The 13,764-nt window shown below is 42.4% G+C and overlaps 1 non-coding gene across 1 annotated transcript; it reads right to left on the bottom strand.

Annotated features, from left to right (window-relative positions):
* Positions 1 to 2,092: 2,092 nt before the first annotated feature.
* Positions 2,093 to 2,199, bottom strand: LOC131019252 (small nucleolar RNA R71). Its single transcript, XR_009100172.1, has one exon. It is a non-coding gene; the product is annotated as a small nucleolar RNA R71 (small nucleolar RNA).
* Between the last annotated feature and the right edge of the window lie 11,565 nt (positions 2,200 to 13,764).

The following is a 13,764-nucleotide window of genomic DNA, read 5'->3' as shown; positions in this document are numbered from 1 at the left end:
TGAAACATGATTCTTACTCGAACTTTGAAGGAATTTGCAGATTTATTGAGTTCGAATTTGGAACAATGTCCTGAAATAGAAGTTGTAGATCATCTCGATACGAGTTCGTGAGCGCAAACGGATCGCAAATCCGAGTTCGGACGAGAAAGTTATGGCCGAAACGAAAACATCGCGCGCAGCAGTCAGAACCCGGCGGTCAAACACCGTTGACCACCGCCCGAAGAAGGATTTCCGGCGACCTGACCGGCGACCGCCGCCTGGATCGCCGGATCTTCTGGAACGTTGGAAAAGACGCGGCGATCGCCGCCAGATGAAGGATTTTTGTGCTTGAGCCAATGATCGCCGGATGGGTCGCCGGGCAGGTCGCCGGCTACCCGGATTTTTCAGTTTTGCGCGTTTTTGGAGTTCTTCTGGGTTTCAAACTCTGTATTTTACCCTGGTACTATAAATAGGTCTTCTTTTGACCTATCTAGGGTTCCCAGCTTTAGTTTTCAGTTCTCAACTTTCATATTTCAGTTTCATAGCTTTAGAATATTTATTGCTTTCCAGTTTTTACTGCTTGGATTGGATTTCCACAAGATTGAAGATTCAAGCTGCTACAATTGTTTTATTCAGAGTTTTATTTAATTCAGTTCTTTCAATTGCTTTCTTATTAATTATGTTTATGTTTTATTTTATTATGTCTGTCTAGTCTTTTAATCTGAACCTAGGGTTTGTATATAGCTGATTGATTATGTGTTTTTGATTTATTGATATCAATTTGCCCTCCAACTTATGATTCATGATTCCTGGTGCTTAATCTCTTGTGAATTATCTGATCAATGATTTACATGTTTAGCTGTTCAGTTTGAGTCTTGAATGCGATAATTGTTCAGCCGATTCAGGAATGCATGATATAGTGTTAGCCTTGAGTCTTGAATGCGATAGGTGAAGCTATAGGAAGCTATTCTTTATGTGCTATTGGGAGTTAATTTATTCCTTGGAGTCTTGAATGTGAAAAGGGATTAATTAATCTACGTTCATAGGTGGTCGTTAGAGACGCTTGTGGATAATATAGTGATCTTTCATCAGGGTTGGATTAAAATTGGTAATTAAATCAATAGGTTGAATGCATGTAGTTGATTGGTGAAAATACATCCCTAGGGTCAGAGTTTTCCATATTTGAATTTATCTACGTATTTTTATTAGTTTCTATTTGCGTTTTAATTTACGTCAACCAATCTCTACCTTTCGTTGCCTGAATATTACTATAGTTTAATTAGGATTACTTAGAGTAATTCGTTATAATAGTCCCTGTGGATACGATACTCGGTTACTGATTTTGTGCTGCAATTGCACCGTGTTAGTTGCGGTAATTTGTTGCTAATAATTTAGTGATCAATTTTTTGGCGCCGTTGCCGGGGACTATTTAGAATTAACTTTAATATTTCTGATTAGACTTAAGCATTATTTCAGGCGTTATAAGTTTTAATTTTTTTTTTTTTTAGTTTTTAAATTTCTGTTTTTGTTTGTTGTCTCAGGCGTGCATGATCACGAGATCCAAAGGAAATGAACATCTAGTACCTTTGAACTTGGAAATCGAAAAATAGTACAAAAGAGACAACCGCGAAAAGAAAAAGCAAGCAATGGCAGAGAATAACATGGACCTTCAAACTCTTGTGCAAGTCGTGACAAACCTTCAGAGGCAACTAGATGAAGAAAGAGAGCGCAACCGGGCTCCTCCAACAGAGCCACCACTGAATCACATGTATCAGCCTAGGGTTGATCAATTTCAAGGAGGCAGATGGGGACCCACTGTGCAGGCTACCACGTCGAACTGAAGCCGGGATTGATAAACATGGTGCAAGCTGAACAGTTTAGTGGAATGGCTGATGAAAATCCGCATGTCCACATCACTCAGTTTCTAGATATCTGCGACACTATTAAGCAGAATGGAGTGCCACCAGATGCCATCAGAATGAAGATGTTTGGATTCTCTCTCAGAGATAGAGCAAAGGAATGGTTCAAGTGTTTGGACAGAGGTGCTATTACTGGATGAGAGGATTTGTGTAGAGCTTTCTTGGCAAAATACTTTCCTGCCTCTAAAGCTCAGAAAATCATTGCAGAGATTTCTCATTTTTCCCAGCTAGGAGATGAGACCATTCATGATGCCTGGGAAAGATTTCGTGAGCTGCTCAGGAAATGCCCACAACATGGTTTCACAGAGGATCAGCAAATCATTCACTTTTATAATGGTTTGACTGGTCTAACAAAGAGTATGGTGGATGCTACTGCAGGTGGATGTCTTCTCCATAGAAATACAAAGGAGGCGTATCGTGTGATAGAAGAGATGGCCTCCAACAGTTACCAATGGCCGAATGACAGAAATTCCACGAGAAGAATTGCAGCTGTGAATGAGGAGAGAGATGATTTTAAGGAGAAATATGAAGCTCTTCAAAAGCAGTATGAGTTGGAGAGAAAGACATTGCTAGCTAAAATTCCTCAGCAGCCGAGTTTACCTGATGTGTCACAGTTGGAAGATGCTAATTACATCCAGCGGCAGTACCAATTCAATAGACCAAACTATCAAGGACATCAGGGCGGAAATCCACCGTATCATCCAAATAATAGGAATCATCCAAATTTTTCCTATTCAAATCCCAACAATGCTTTGCAGCCTCCACCTGGATTTTCTATTTCTAGTGGGGGAGTCATCAATGAGCCAAAGAAAGATTCAATAGAGGAAATGATGAAGCAAGTTTTGGTGAAGGTCACCGAGATGGAGACAAACTCGGCAAACTTGGGAACCAAAATGTTCAACATGGAGCAAAACTTTTCAGCACTGTCCAAACAAGTGCAAATGTTAGAGAATCAAGTTGGTCAGATTGCCAACCAAGCAGCTGCGCAGCACACACCAGGAAAGTTTCCTAGCAACACTGAGATCAATCCTAAAAATCAGTGTAATGCGATTCATCTAAGGAGCGGGACTCAGTATCAGAATCATCCAGAGCTGCAGGATGGAAAGGAAAAAGGTGTAGAGATCATTGAGGAGGAGGATTTGGAGACGATTGTTTGCGATTCGCCGCCTACTTCTAAGGCATCGAGTTCTGCTGCTGTGAAGGAGCCCAATCCTACTCCTACGTTTCCCAGGCCAGAGTACAAGCCTGTAGCGCCTTTTCCGAATAGCCTGGCAAAGCCGAAGATGGATAAGAAGTTAGCCAAGTTCATGGAGATGTTTTCAAAGCTTCACATCAACATTCCTTTACTTGATGCTTTGAGAGATATGCCAGGCTATGCCAAGTTTCTCAAGGACGCAGTCTCCAACAAGAAGAAGTTGGGGAAATATGAGACGATAAATCTTTCCGAGGAATGCAGTGCTGTGCTACAAAGAAAGCTACCATTGAAGAAAAAGGATCCTGGCAGCTTTACCATCGCTTGTATGATGGGAGGACAGAATTTCTCTCGTGCTCTTTGTGATTTAGGGGCTAGCATCAATTTGATGCCTCTCTCTATTTTCAACCGGTTGGAGATTGGAGATATCAAGCCTACCTCTATTGCATTGCAGATGGCAGATCGTTCCATCACATATCCCAAGGGAATTGTGGAGGATGTCCTAGTGCAGGTGGAGCAGTTTATTTTTCCTGCAGATTTCGTAGTCTTGGACATGCCGGAGGACAAGAATACTCCATTGATCTTAGGACGTCCGTTCCTAGCTACCGGCCGTGCGCTTATTGATGTGCAGGATGGAGATCTCACATTTAGAATCAATGATGAAAAATTGACTCTATCTATCTATGATGCTATGAGAAAACCAGCCGAGCCGCCGTTGGATGAGTGCAACATGATCGACTCTCTGATAGCTTTTCCTGCAGCTGTAGAGGATCCTTTGGAGGAGTGTATCACACAGAAACCTCCACCAAAGGAAGTTCCCCAGAATGAAGTGATTAATTTGGCTGACAGTTTTCTAGCAAATTTGGAGGATGAAGAGGTTGAGAAGAATGAGCTCCCCAAGTTTGAAGCCAAGAAAAAAACTCAAGAACCAAAAGAAGTTCTGACTTTTGAGAAGTGTTTGTTTTTGGAGTATGATGGGGGGTCTTTGAAAACCCATACCCCCAAGAAGAAGAAAGTGAAATTCCGGATTTTTCGGAATAAGAATGAAAAGGGGGCAATGCTTGTGGAGGATGTCCGAGCCAAGAAAAGTGTTTTGGTGGAGAGGGCACCTAAGAGTAGAAAAGCTTTCCAATGGTTAGAGTGTTGTTTCCGACCTCCATGAGTTTTTGAGGTATCGTCGAGCTCTAGACGTTAAATTAAGAACTTGTTGGGAGGTAACCCAACCTTTTTCTTTGTTTTGTTTTCCTTTCGTTTAGTTTCTTTTTGTTTCTTTGTTTTCTTTGTTTAGTGCAGTGTTGAGCCTGGAAGATGCGGGAACTCGCGCCTTGTTCATACCACCACCATGGAGCATGTGTTTCTGTGAGTAGTGACACACATATCATCATCCCTCCAAACTTATTTTCGAACTTATGTTCTGTACATTATAATTTTTCGTTATAATGTCCCTACATTATAACCCGAAGAAAAAGACCTTTTTGATCTTAGTCCTGGCACACTTTTAGCGATGGAGATTGTAGACGATTGGCAAGCCTATGGTAAGAGATCTGCATTGCATTGAATTCGATGAGAGCATACACGTCCTATATATTCCATCAAATTGAGAGTTGAGTTATACACATACCTTGTGAGATTCAATTGTTTGGAATGTCAAGGTTGATTTTGCTATAGGTTGTGTTTATTGGTGAATTTTGTGCTTGATTATTGAAGATTTGAGAATTCCATTATTCTTTATTTTTCGGAGGCATCTATGAGCTAGAGTTCTTACCCATTCGTGTTATTGTTTGTGTTCTTCTCATTATTTGAGGACGAACAATGGATTAAGTTTGGGGGAGTTGATAACACTCATGTTTCCATGGTTTTTAATGTTATTATGATGTTAATTTTATAGGAATTTGAGTGTTGGATGATTGTTTTGTGCTTAATTTGCTTTATATTCTGAAACATGATTCTTACTCGAACTTTGAAGGAATTTTCAGATTTATTGAGTTCGAATTTGGAACAATGTCCTGAAATAGAAGTTGTAGATCATCTCGATACGAGTTCGTGAGCGCAAACGGATCGCAAATCCGAGTTCGGAAGAGAAAGTTATGGCCGAAACGAAAACATCGCGCGCAGCAGTCAGAACCCGGCGGTCAAACACCGTTGACCACCGCCCGAAGAAGGATTTCCGGCGACCTGACCGGCGACCGCCGCCTGGGTCGCCGGATCTTCTGGAACGTTGGAAAAGACGCGGCGATCGCCGCCATATGAAGGATTTTTTTGCTTGAGCCAATGATCGCCGGATGGGTCGCCGGGCAGGTCGCCGGCTACCCGGATTTTTCAGTTTTGCGCGTTTTTGGAGTTCTTCTGGGTTTCAAACTCTGTATTTTACCCTGGTACTATAAATAGGTCTTCTTTTGACCTATCTAGGGTTCCCAGCTTTAGTTTTCAGTTCTCAACTTTCATATTTCAGTTTCATAGCTTTAGAATATTTATTGCTTTCCAGTTTTTACTGCTTGGATTGGATTTCCACAAGATTGAAGATTCAAGCTGCTACAATTGTTTTATTCAGAGTTTTATTTAATTCAGTTCTTTCAATTGCTTTCTTATTAATTATGTTTATGTTTTATTTTATTATGTCTGGCTAGTCTTTTAATCTGAACCTAGGGTTTGTATATAGCTGATTGATTATGTGTTTTTGATTTATTGATATCAATTTGCCCTCCAACTTATGATTCATGATTCCTGGTGCTTAATCTCTTGTGAATTATCTGATCAATGATTTACATGTTTAGCTGTTCAGTTTGAGTCTTGAATGCGATAATTGTTCAGCCGATTCAGGAATGCATGATATAGTGTTAGCCTTGAGTCTTGAATGCGATAGGTGAAGCTATAGGAAGCTATTCTTTATGTGCTATTGGGAGTTAATTTATTCCTTGGAGTCTTGAATGTGAAAAGGGATTAATTAATCTACGTTCATAGGTGGTCGTTAGAGACGCTTGTGGATAATATAGTGATCTTTCATCAGGGTTGGATTAAAATTGGTAATTAAATCAATAGGTTGAATGCATGTAGTTGATTGGTGAAAATACATCCCTAGGGTCAGAGTTTTCCATATTTGAATTTATCTACGTATTTTTATTAGTTTCTATTTGCGTTTTAATTTACGTCAACCAATCTCTACCTTTCGTTGCCTGAATATTACTATAGTTTAATCAGGATTACTTAGAGTAATTCGTTATAATAGTCCCTGTGGATACGATACTCGGTTACTGATTTTGTGCTGCAATTGCACCGTGTTAGTTGCGGTAATTTGTTGCTAATAATTTAGTGATCACCCCGTTTCGATGGATCCGATCCTACAGGATGGATTTTTCATGTGGAAGAGTTTTTTGACTATCACAAAACACCGGAAGACCACCGTCTTCGGATCGTCTCATTTCATATGGAAGGTCGCGCTGCTTCTTGGTTTCAATGGATGAAATCAAATCATCTCCTCTCGACATGGCCCGTTTTCCTTCACAGCCTTCATCACCGTTTTGGGGCGTCACTCTATGAAGATCCACAAGGGGCTTTATCGAAGTTGACTCAAAAAGCATCCGTGAGTGAATTTCAAGCAGAATTCGAGGAGCTTATGAACAAAGTACAGGGGATTTCTGAATCTCTCCTGATTAGCTTCTTTGTGACCGGTCTCAAAGCCGACATCCGCCGTGAACTCTCCTTCACCTAGCCAGCCACACTTATGGAGGCTTTTGCTCTGGCACGAGCTTATGAGGCCCGATTATTGGAAGCTCGTTCGGAACAACGCTGGTCCTCTCGCTCGCCGGTCCATGCCACTCCAATCTCCTCTGTTCCACCTTCGCCTTCGATTCCCGTCTCATCCACAGCAGTGTCGAGTGGCTCCGCGAGTAATCCCAAACCATCGTCTGCCCCGCTGCTTTTGGGCCCTCCCACTGGACCTATTTTACCGGTTCGCCGATTATCTCCACAAGAACTCCGTGAAAAACGGGAAAAGGGTATATGCTACAATTGTGATCAAAAGTGGTCTTCCAATCACCGGTGTCGTAGCCGATTTTATGGTCTACTGGGAACTGACGACGACGACGTTATGGATGGCACATTGGATTCTCCCTCGTCGGACGAACCACCCACGGCGGAACCTATCTCCGACCCACTGATTTGTGGAGATGTCTCTAGCCTGCATACTCTCTCTGGCTTAGCTCGACCTCGCGCACTTCATCTTTTGGGTGCTATCAAGCTCCGCTCTGTCCGTATCCTCGTTGATATCAGAAGTACCCACAACTTCATTCAGCCAGCTGTCATCCGCGCCCTCAAACTCCACACCACAGAGATGCCCCCGTTTCGAGTCTATGTTGGTAATGATGACTATCTTACCTGCTCTCGACTTTGTCCTGTTGTTCCAATTGTTGTGCAGGGACACACAATCTCGGTGGATCTCCATGTCCTCTCTATCGCCGGTCCGGCCGTGGTTCTAGGGATTCAATGGCTCCAAACTTTAGGGCCTCTTACCCATGATTATGCTTCTCAAACCATGACTTTCGCCCGCGACGGCGCCGCCATAACCCTCACTGGGGACCCTACTATTGACATCCAGCCCATTTCATTTGCTCAGTTGCAATCAGCGGCCCAATCTCATGCGATTGACTTGGTCTACGCCATCTACATCGAAGCCCGGCCCGATCCTGATGGGCCTTCAATGATGGGCCACTTTGTTGTTCCAGAATCCACGCCTACTTCACTCACCCACCTCTTACTCCAGTTTCAGCATCTATTCTCGCCACCGACGGGGCTTCCGCCACACCGCCTTATTGATCACCGGATTCACCTACATCCTAACACGTCGCCAGTGAACGTGCGGCCTTACTGCTACCCCCAATTCCAGAAGGAGGAGATGGCTAAACTTGTAGCCGAGATGCTGGAGCAGGGCACTATTCATCCAAGCCAATCTCCGTTCTCGTCCCCGGTGCTTCTGGTCCGAAAGAAGGATGGCACCTTTCGTTTCTGCGTTGACTATCGAGCACTCAATGCAGTCACCGTGAAAGATAACTTTCCCATTCCGACGATCGATGAGTTACTTGATGATTTGGGAAAGGCACGCATCTTTACCAAACTTGACCTCCATGCCGGCTACCATCAAATCCGTGTACATCATGGGGATATTGCTAAGATCGCCTTCCGCACGATGGACGGACACTTCGAGTTTCTTGTTATGCCTTTCGGCCTTTGCAACGCTCCCTCCATGTTTCAAGCGACGATGAACCAGTTATTTGCTCCTTTTTTACATCACTTTGTTGTAGTTTTTTTTGATGATATACTGATTTTCAGCAATTCTTTGGAGGACCATGTTCATCACCTTCAACAGGTTCTCACCCGGCTCAGTGATCAGGCGTATGTTTTAAAGAGCTCAAAGTGTGTGTTCGGCCAACCCTCTGTGGCTTATTTGGGACATATTGTGTCTGAGTGAGGAGTACGTGCTGATCCCGAGAAGATTGAGGCGATGCAATCATGGCCCTCGCCCCGCACCCTCAAACAACTATGGGGATTTTTGGGACTAACGGGCTACTACCGGCGCTTTGTCCGCCATTACGCAGGGATTGCAGCCCCTTTAACTGATCTGCTACGAGCGGGAGCATTTCAGTGGTCTCTGGAGGCCGACAGAGCTTTTGAGCAGCTCAAAACGGCCTTATCGACCACCCCGGTACTCCGTCTACTCGACTTTTCCACTCCCTTCATAGTGGAATCAAACGCTTCCGACACAGGGATTGGAGCGGTCTTAATGCAAGGTGAGCAACCCATCGCGTATTTCAGTAAAAAGTTGTGTCCCCGTTTGCAAGTCGCGTCGGTTTACACTAAGGAATTACTCGCCATCGTGGAATCAGTGCATAAATGGCGACAATATTTGCTTGGTCGGTTTTTTATCGTTCGGATGGATCAGCAGAGTATCCGAGAGCTTCTACAGCAGACCATCCAAACCCCCGAGCAACAAAAATTTATTCGCAAGTTATTGGGGTTCCATTTTTGGGTGGAATACCGCACTGGTGCTTCAAATCTGGCAGCCGACGCCCTTTCTCGCCGGCCAGGAAAAGAACCCACAGGCGAAGGAGAGGCCCCTGCTCTCGCATATGTCACTCAAAGCTCACCTGTTCCCGAACTACTGGACACGCTCCGACAAGAAAATTCAATGTGTGGTGATCTTCAAGAGCTTAATCGTCGGTTCTTATTGGGGGAATTGGGACCTGAGTACTCCCTGGCGGATGGGATCCTCCGTTTTAAGCATCGTTTGTATGTGAGCCAATCTTCACATCTCATTCCCCGACTCCTTCACGAGGCGCATGCCACACCAATGGCAGGGCATGGCGGGGTCAAACGTACCCTGGTTAGGCTGGCTGCCACTTTCTACTGGCCACGAATGTATGCTGCTGTTAAAGATTTTGTGGCAGCGTGTGTCAATTGCCAACAAACGAAGTACTCCACCCTTCCTCCCGCCGGGTTATTACAGCCGCTTCCCATCCCGAATAACGTTTGGGAGGACGTGACGATGGACTTCATTATTGGTCTCCCTCCTAGCAGAGGTTTCACAGCGATCTTAGTGGTGGTTGATCGGCTAACAAAGTTCGCTCATTTTGGTCCGCTCCGGACTGGTTTTACGGCTATAAAGACAGCTACTCTCTTTCTCGAAATGGTGGTGAAGATACACGGTTTTCCCTCCTCCATTACATCTGACCGCGACCCGATCTTCCTTAGCACCTTTTGGCAGCATCTGTTCAAGCTTAGTGGCACCACACTAAAGCATAGCACGGCATTTCACCCACAAACTGACGGCCAGACAGAGGTTACTAATCGCTCTGTTGAACAATACCTCCGGTCCTTCACGTTGGAGCAGTCGAATACTTGGGTAGCATACTTAGGATGGGCAGAGTACTCCCTCAATACAGCCTACTGCCATAGCATTCGAATGACACCCTATGAAGCTCTCTTTGGCCGACAGCCCCAAATGATTTCTCAATACACCGCCGGCGCGTCCAACGTTTAAGCGCTTGACGAGTTGCTCCAACACCGCGACTCTCTACTTCAGCAGTTGAAGGACAATCTGCGACGAACACAATTTCGTATGAAGCAGCAAGCAAATCGTCATCGTCGTGATCTTGAGTTTCAAGTGGGGGATCAGGTTTTGGTGCGCCTTCAACCTTACCGACAAGTCTCAGTTCGTGGTCGCCGGCCTCCCAAGCTAGCTCAAAGATACTACGGTCCTTTTGCAGTCAACGCTCGCGTGGAAAAGGTAGCCTACCGCCTGGAGCTTCCCGACTCCAGCCGCATCCATCCCGTGTTTCACGTGTCCAAACTTCGCCCGTTCGTGGGCCGCAACGATGTGCCAGTGTGTATCCTTCCCGCGGATTCAATTGACTCTCGGCCGATATCCCAGCCCTTGGCAATCTGTGGAGAGCGTGAAATCCTCACTACTGATGGCTTTCGAAAGCAGGTATTGGTTCAATGGCAGGGTGAACCACCGGAGTGTGCGACGTGGGAAGATAAAGCTGATTTCTTCTGCAGATTCCCCAATTCGAACCTTGTGGACAAGGTTCTTTGTGAAGGAGAAGGGAATGTTACACCAACAGGACCCAACAACGATGAGCTCGAGAATGATATTGTTACTAAAGAGGCTGAAGAAATAAGCCCAAATGAAGGAGGCCCAGCAGCCGAAGGGAAGCCCACACGCATGAAAGCTTTGCCATCACGTTTCAAGGACTTTGTTTTGAGTTAGAGATAGAATCCTTAGCAGCTGGTCCCCCCCCTCTAGCCTTCTCTCTTTTAAGTTATTAGTATCTGTTAGTGGCAGTGGCAACGGGCTTGTCGCCCCTTTTGGTTATATATCAGTAACTTGTATCAGAGTGAGGATATCTGAAATGAAAATTATCTTCTTCTTCATTTGATTATTCTCTCTCTCATTGGAGTAAGGCACACTCGAAGCTGCCCTCTTATTTGATAGTGTATCACACAATCTGAAACATTCTCTGGGGAGAAAACATACTCAATAATCTCTTGTGTTGTATTTACTGCCTCCGTAATTTCTTCCTTTTTTGGGAAATATTTGAGGTTCAATTGCAAGAGCACATCTTTGTCGTGGATGGATATGATTCGTAGTTTTACACGAAGAGTGGTGAGATCATCCTTACGTCTAAGGATTTGGCGTAAAATTTGTAGCAGGGAATCGAGAGCTTCAGAAGCCATATCAGGTGTACGCAAACAATAATTGTCAAACTGAATGCTTATCGGTTTGGATTCTGATTTGCATACAAAACGTCCAAATTTTTAAAATGGCGGAGAAAGAGTGAAGAATGTTTCAATTAAGGGGCCCGCGGAAGGAGTCTCTCTTGTTTTGATTTTGGCTTCTCTCATCTGAATCCGTTGGTTATATAGTTCTTTTTAGCCGTTTTTCTTGTAGTTGTCTATTTTGTCAAAACCTTTGCTTGTTGGTTTGTTTTTTATTTTATTTTTTGTTATTTTGCTTCTTTTTTTTTTTCCTTCTGAGTATTTTTTTTCTCCTTTTATTGTTGTTTTTTTTTGTCTCTCAAAGATTTTATGTTTTTTTTTTTTTTTTTTTTTTTTATAAAATCTCTATTTCACATAAGAATGAGTCTCTCTGGACATTTTTCATTTTCGCTTAATTTTTATTTTTTTATTTAATTGTGGTTTGTTATAATGTTAAGATAATTAAAAAGTACTCACTCTGTGCCAATGAGGCCTAGCTCAAGTAACAAAGTTGAGGCACTCAGATACTCTCCTTTGTGAGAGATCTTAGGTTCAATCTCGTCTGCTTGCGGGTAGTTTTTCAAGTTTTGTGTGGGTAGGGTTTTCTACATTTGTGTGTGAGTAGTGTTCCGCCTGCGTGCGGTTGTTTTTCCACCTTAGTGTATTGTAGAGATCCCGCCTACGTACGGGTTGCTTATTTGATTATATATTAAATACCTGTTGTAATTCTTAACTTAGTGTTTTCCACATTTGTGTGTGGGTAGTGTTGCGCCTGCGTGCAGATGTTTTCTCACCTTTAAAAGAGTACTCACCCCTAGTGATAATCTTGCGTTCATAGTGACTGAGGGGGTCGAACACCAAGAACTGAGTTATTTATACTAAGCATTCTTCTTACGGCTAGATCCAATCTCCTGGTCCCTACGGAATGGAAAAAGATCACGCTCTTCCTTTCGGGAAGGGAGGATTAGGGAAATCCTATTGATTGTGGTTTTTCCAGACCTCCGGGAATAACATGTAAAAAAAAACGGCTCGAATGGTACGCGATCCCTCCATCACCCCAAATAAATGGGTGATCTCGTAATTCTTAGTCTGTGAAGATGCGTTGTTAGGTGCTACATTTTCTTTTTCCATTGAGGCCAAACCTAAACATGTGCTCTAGAGATAGCAGTCCATGCACTGATAAGGGATGTATGGATTCTCGAGAAAAAAGGAGTGGTGGTGGTCCCCCCCAAACCGCCCAGATCCCACAAGTAAATCAAAAGTTGGATCTACATTGTATCTCACCCGAATTGCTCCATCTATCCTGGGGGAGTATTAAATTAATTCAATTAAAATTTTATATTTATTTTTAAAATAATTAACTATTAAGGTTAATTAATTTTAAGTTAGAATATATAAAATTTTAAGATTTTAATTTTTAACTATAGATATTAATTAAATTTAATTATACTCCCTATGTCCCCCATATTTATGCACACATTTCCTTTTTCGTATGTCTTACAAATTTATGCATATTCTATTTTTGGACACTACCCCACACATAATTTTTACAATTCACCCTTCTAACTTATACTCTCTCCGTCCGCCAAGATTATGTTAAATTGCTTGGGCACGAGATTTAATAAAATTGGTGATGATTTTGATGTAGTGGAGAAAGGGTCTCACCACTTTATTAGATGTGTGGTTGAGATTGAATTTTGGGTGAGTTTTTTGTAAATAAAGAGTGTTAGTAAGGATAAAATATTAAAGAGGATGGTGGGACCATTGCCTTAAAAGGAAAATGACATAATCTTGGCGGACGCCCAATATAGTAATTGTGACATAATCTTAGCGGACGGATGGAGTACTATTTACCCACAATCTATTTAACAATACCCTCAATATGAGACAATTTCTCTACTATCAATAATTCAAACAACTTTTATTAAAACTCGTGTCATGATGATCAACCATGCATATTTATAGGGGACGAAGGGAGTATAATACTAATATTTTTATTTTTATTATAATTATTAATAAAATAGTAAAATTAATAATGTCACACACACTTTGACACAATAAATTTTAATTGTTGTGGAGTGTGTGTGTTGGCCTAGGGGTAGGTGATTAATTTCAGATACTCCCTTCATCAACAAAAAAGAATTTCACTTGCCTTTTTTTTTGCATAAAAGGAGTTGTATTTCAATTTTTAAACTATCACATCTCGCCTTCTTCCCTATATTTAACTATAAATTATATTTTATTTTATTTTTAACTAATAATATACCTTTATTTTATTTTTTATATTAATAATATCCCTATAAATTGTACTTTTATTTAATTGCAACCATTTTATTAAAACTGTGTCCAACATGATGTTTTCGTGGACAGAGCGATTAAAATAAGTTAATTGATCACATATACATTATTCTTTTGCTCACGACC

The sequence above is a fragment of the Salvia miltiorrhiza genome, chromosome 3 (genome assembly GCF_028751815.1).
Source record: "Salvia miltiorrhiza cultivar Shanhuang (shh) chromosome 3, IMPLAD_Smil_shh, whole genome shotgun sequence".
Taxonomy (NCBI): domain Eukaryota; kingdom Viridiplantae; phylum Streptophyta; class Magnoliopsida; order Lamiales; family Lamiaceae; genus Salvia; species Salvia miltiorrhiza.
This window is presented reverse-complemented; position numbering and strand designations above follow the sequence as displayed.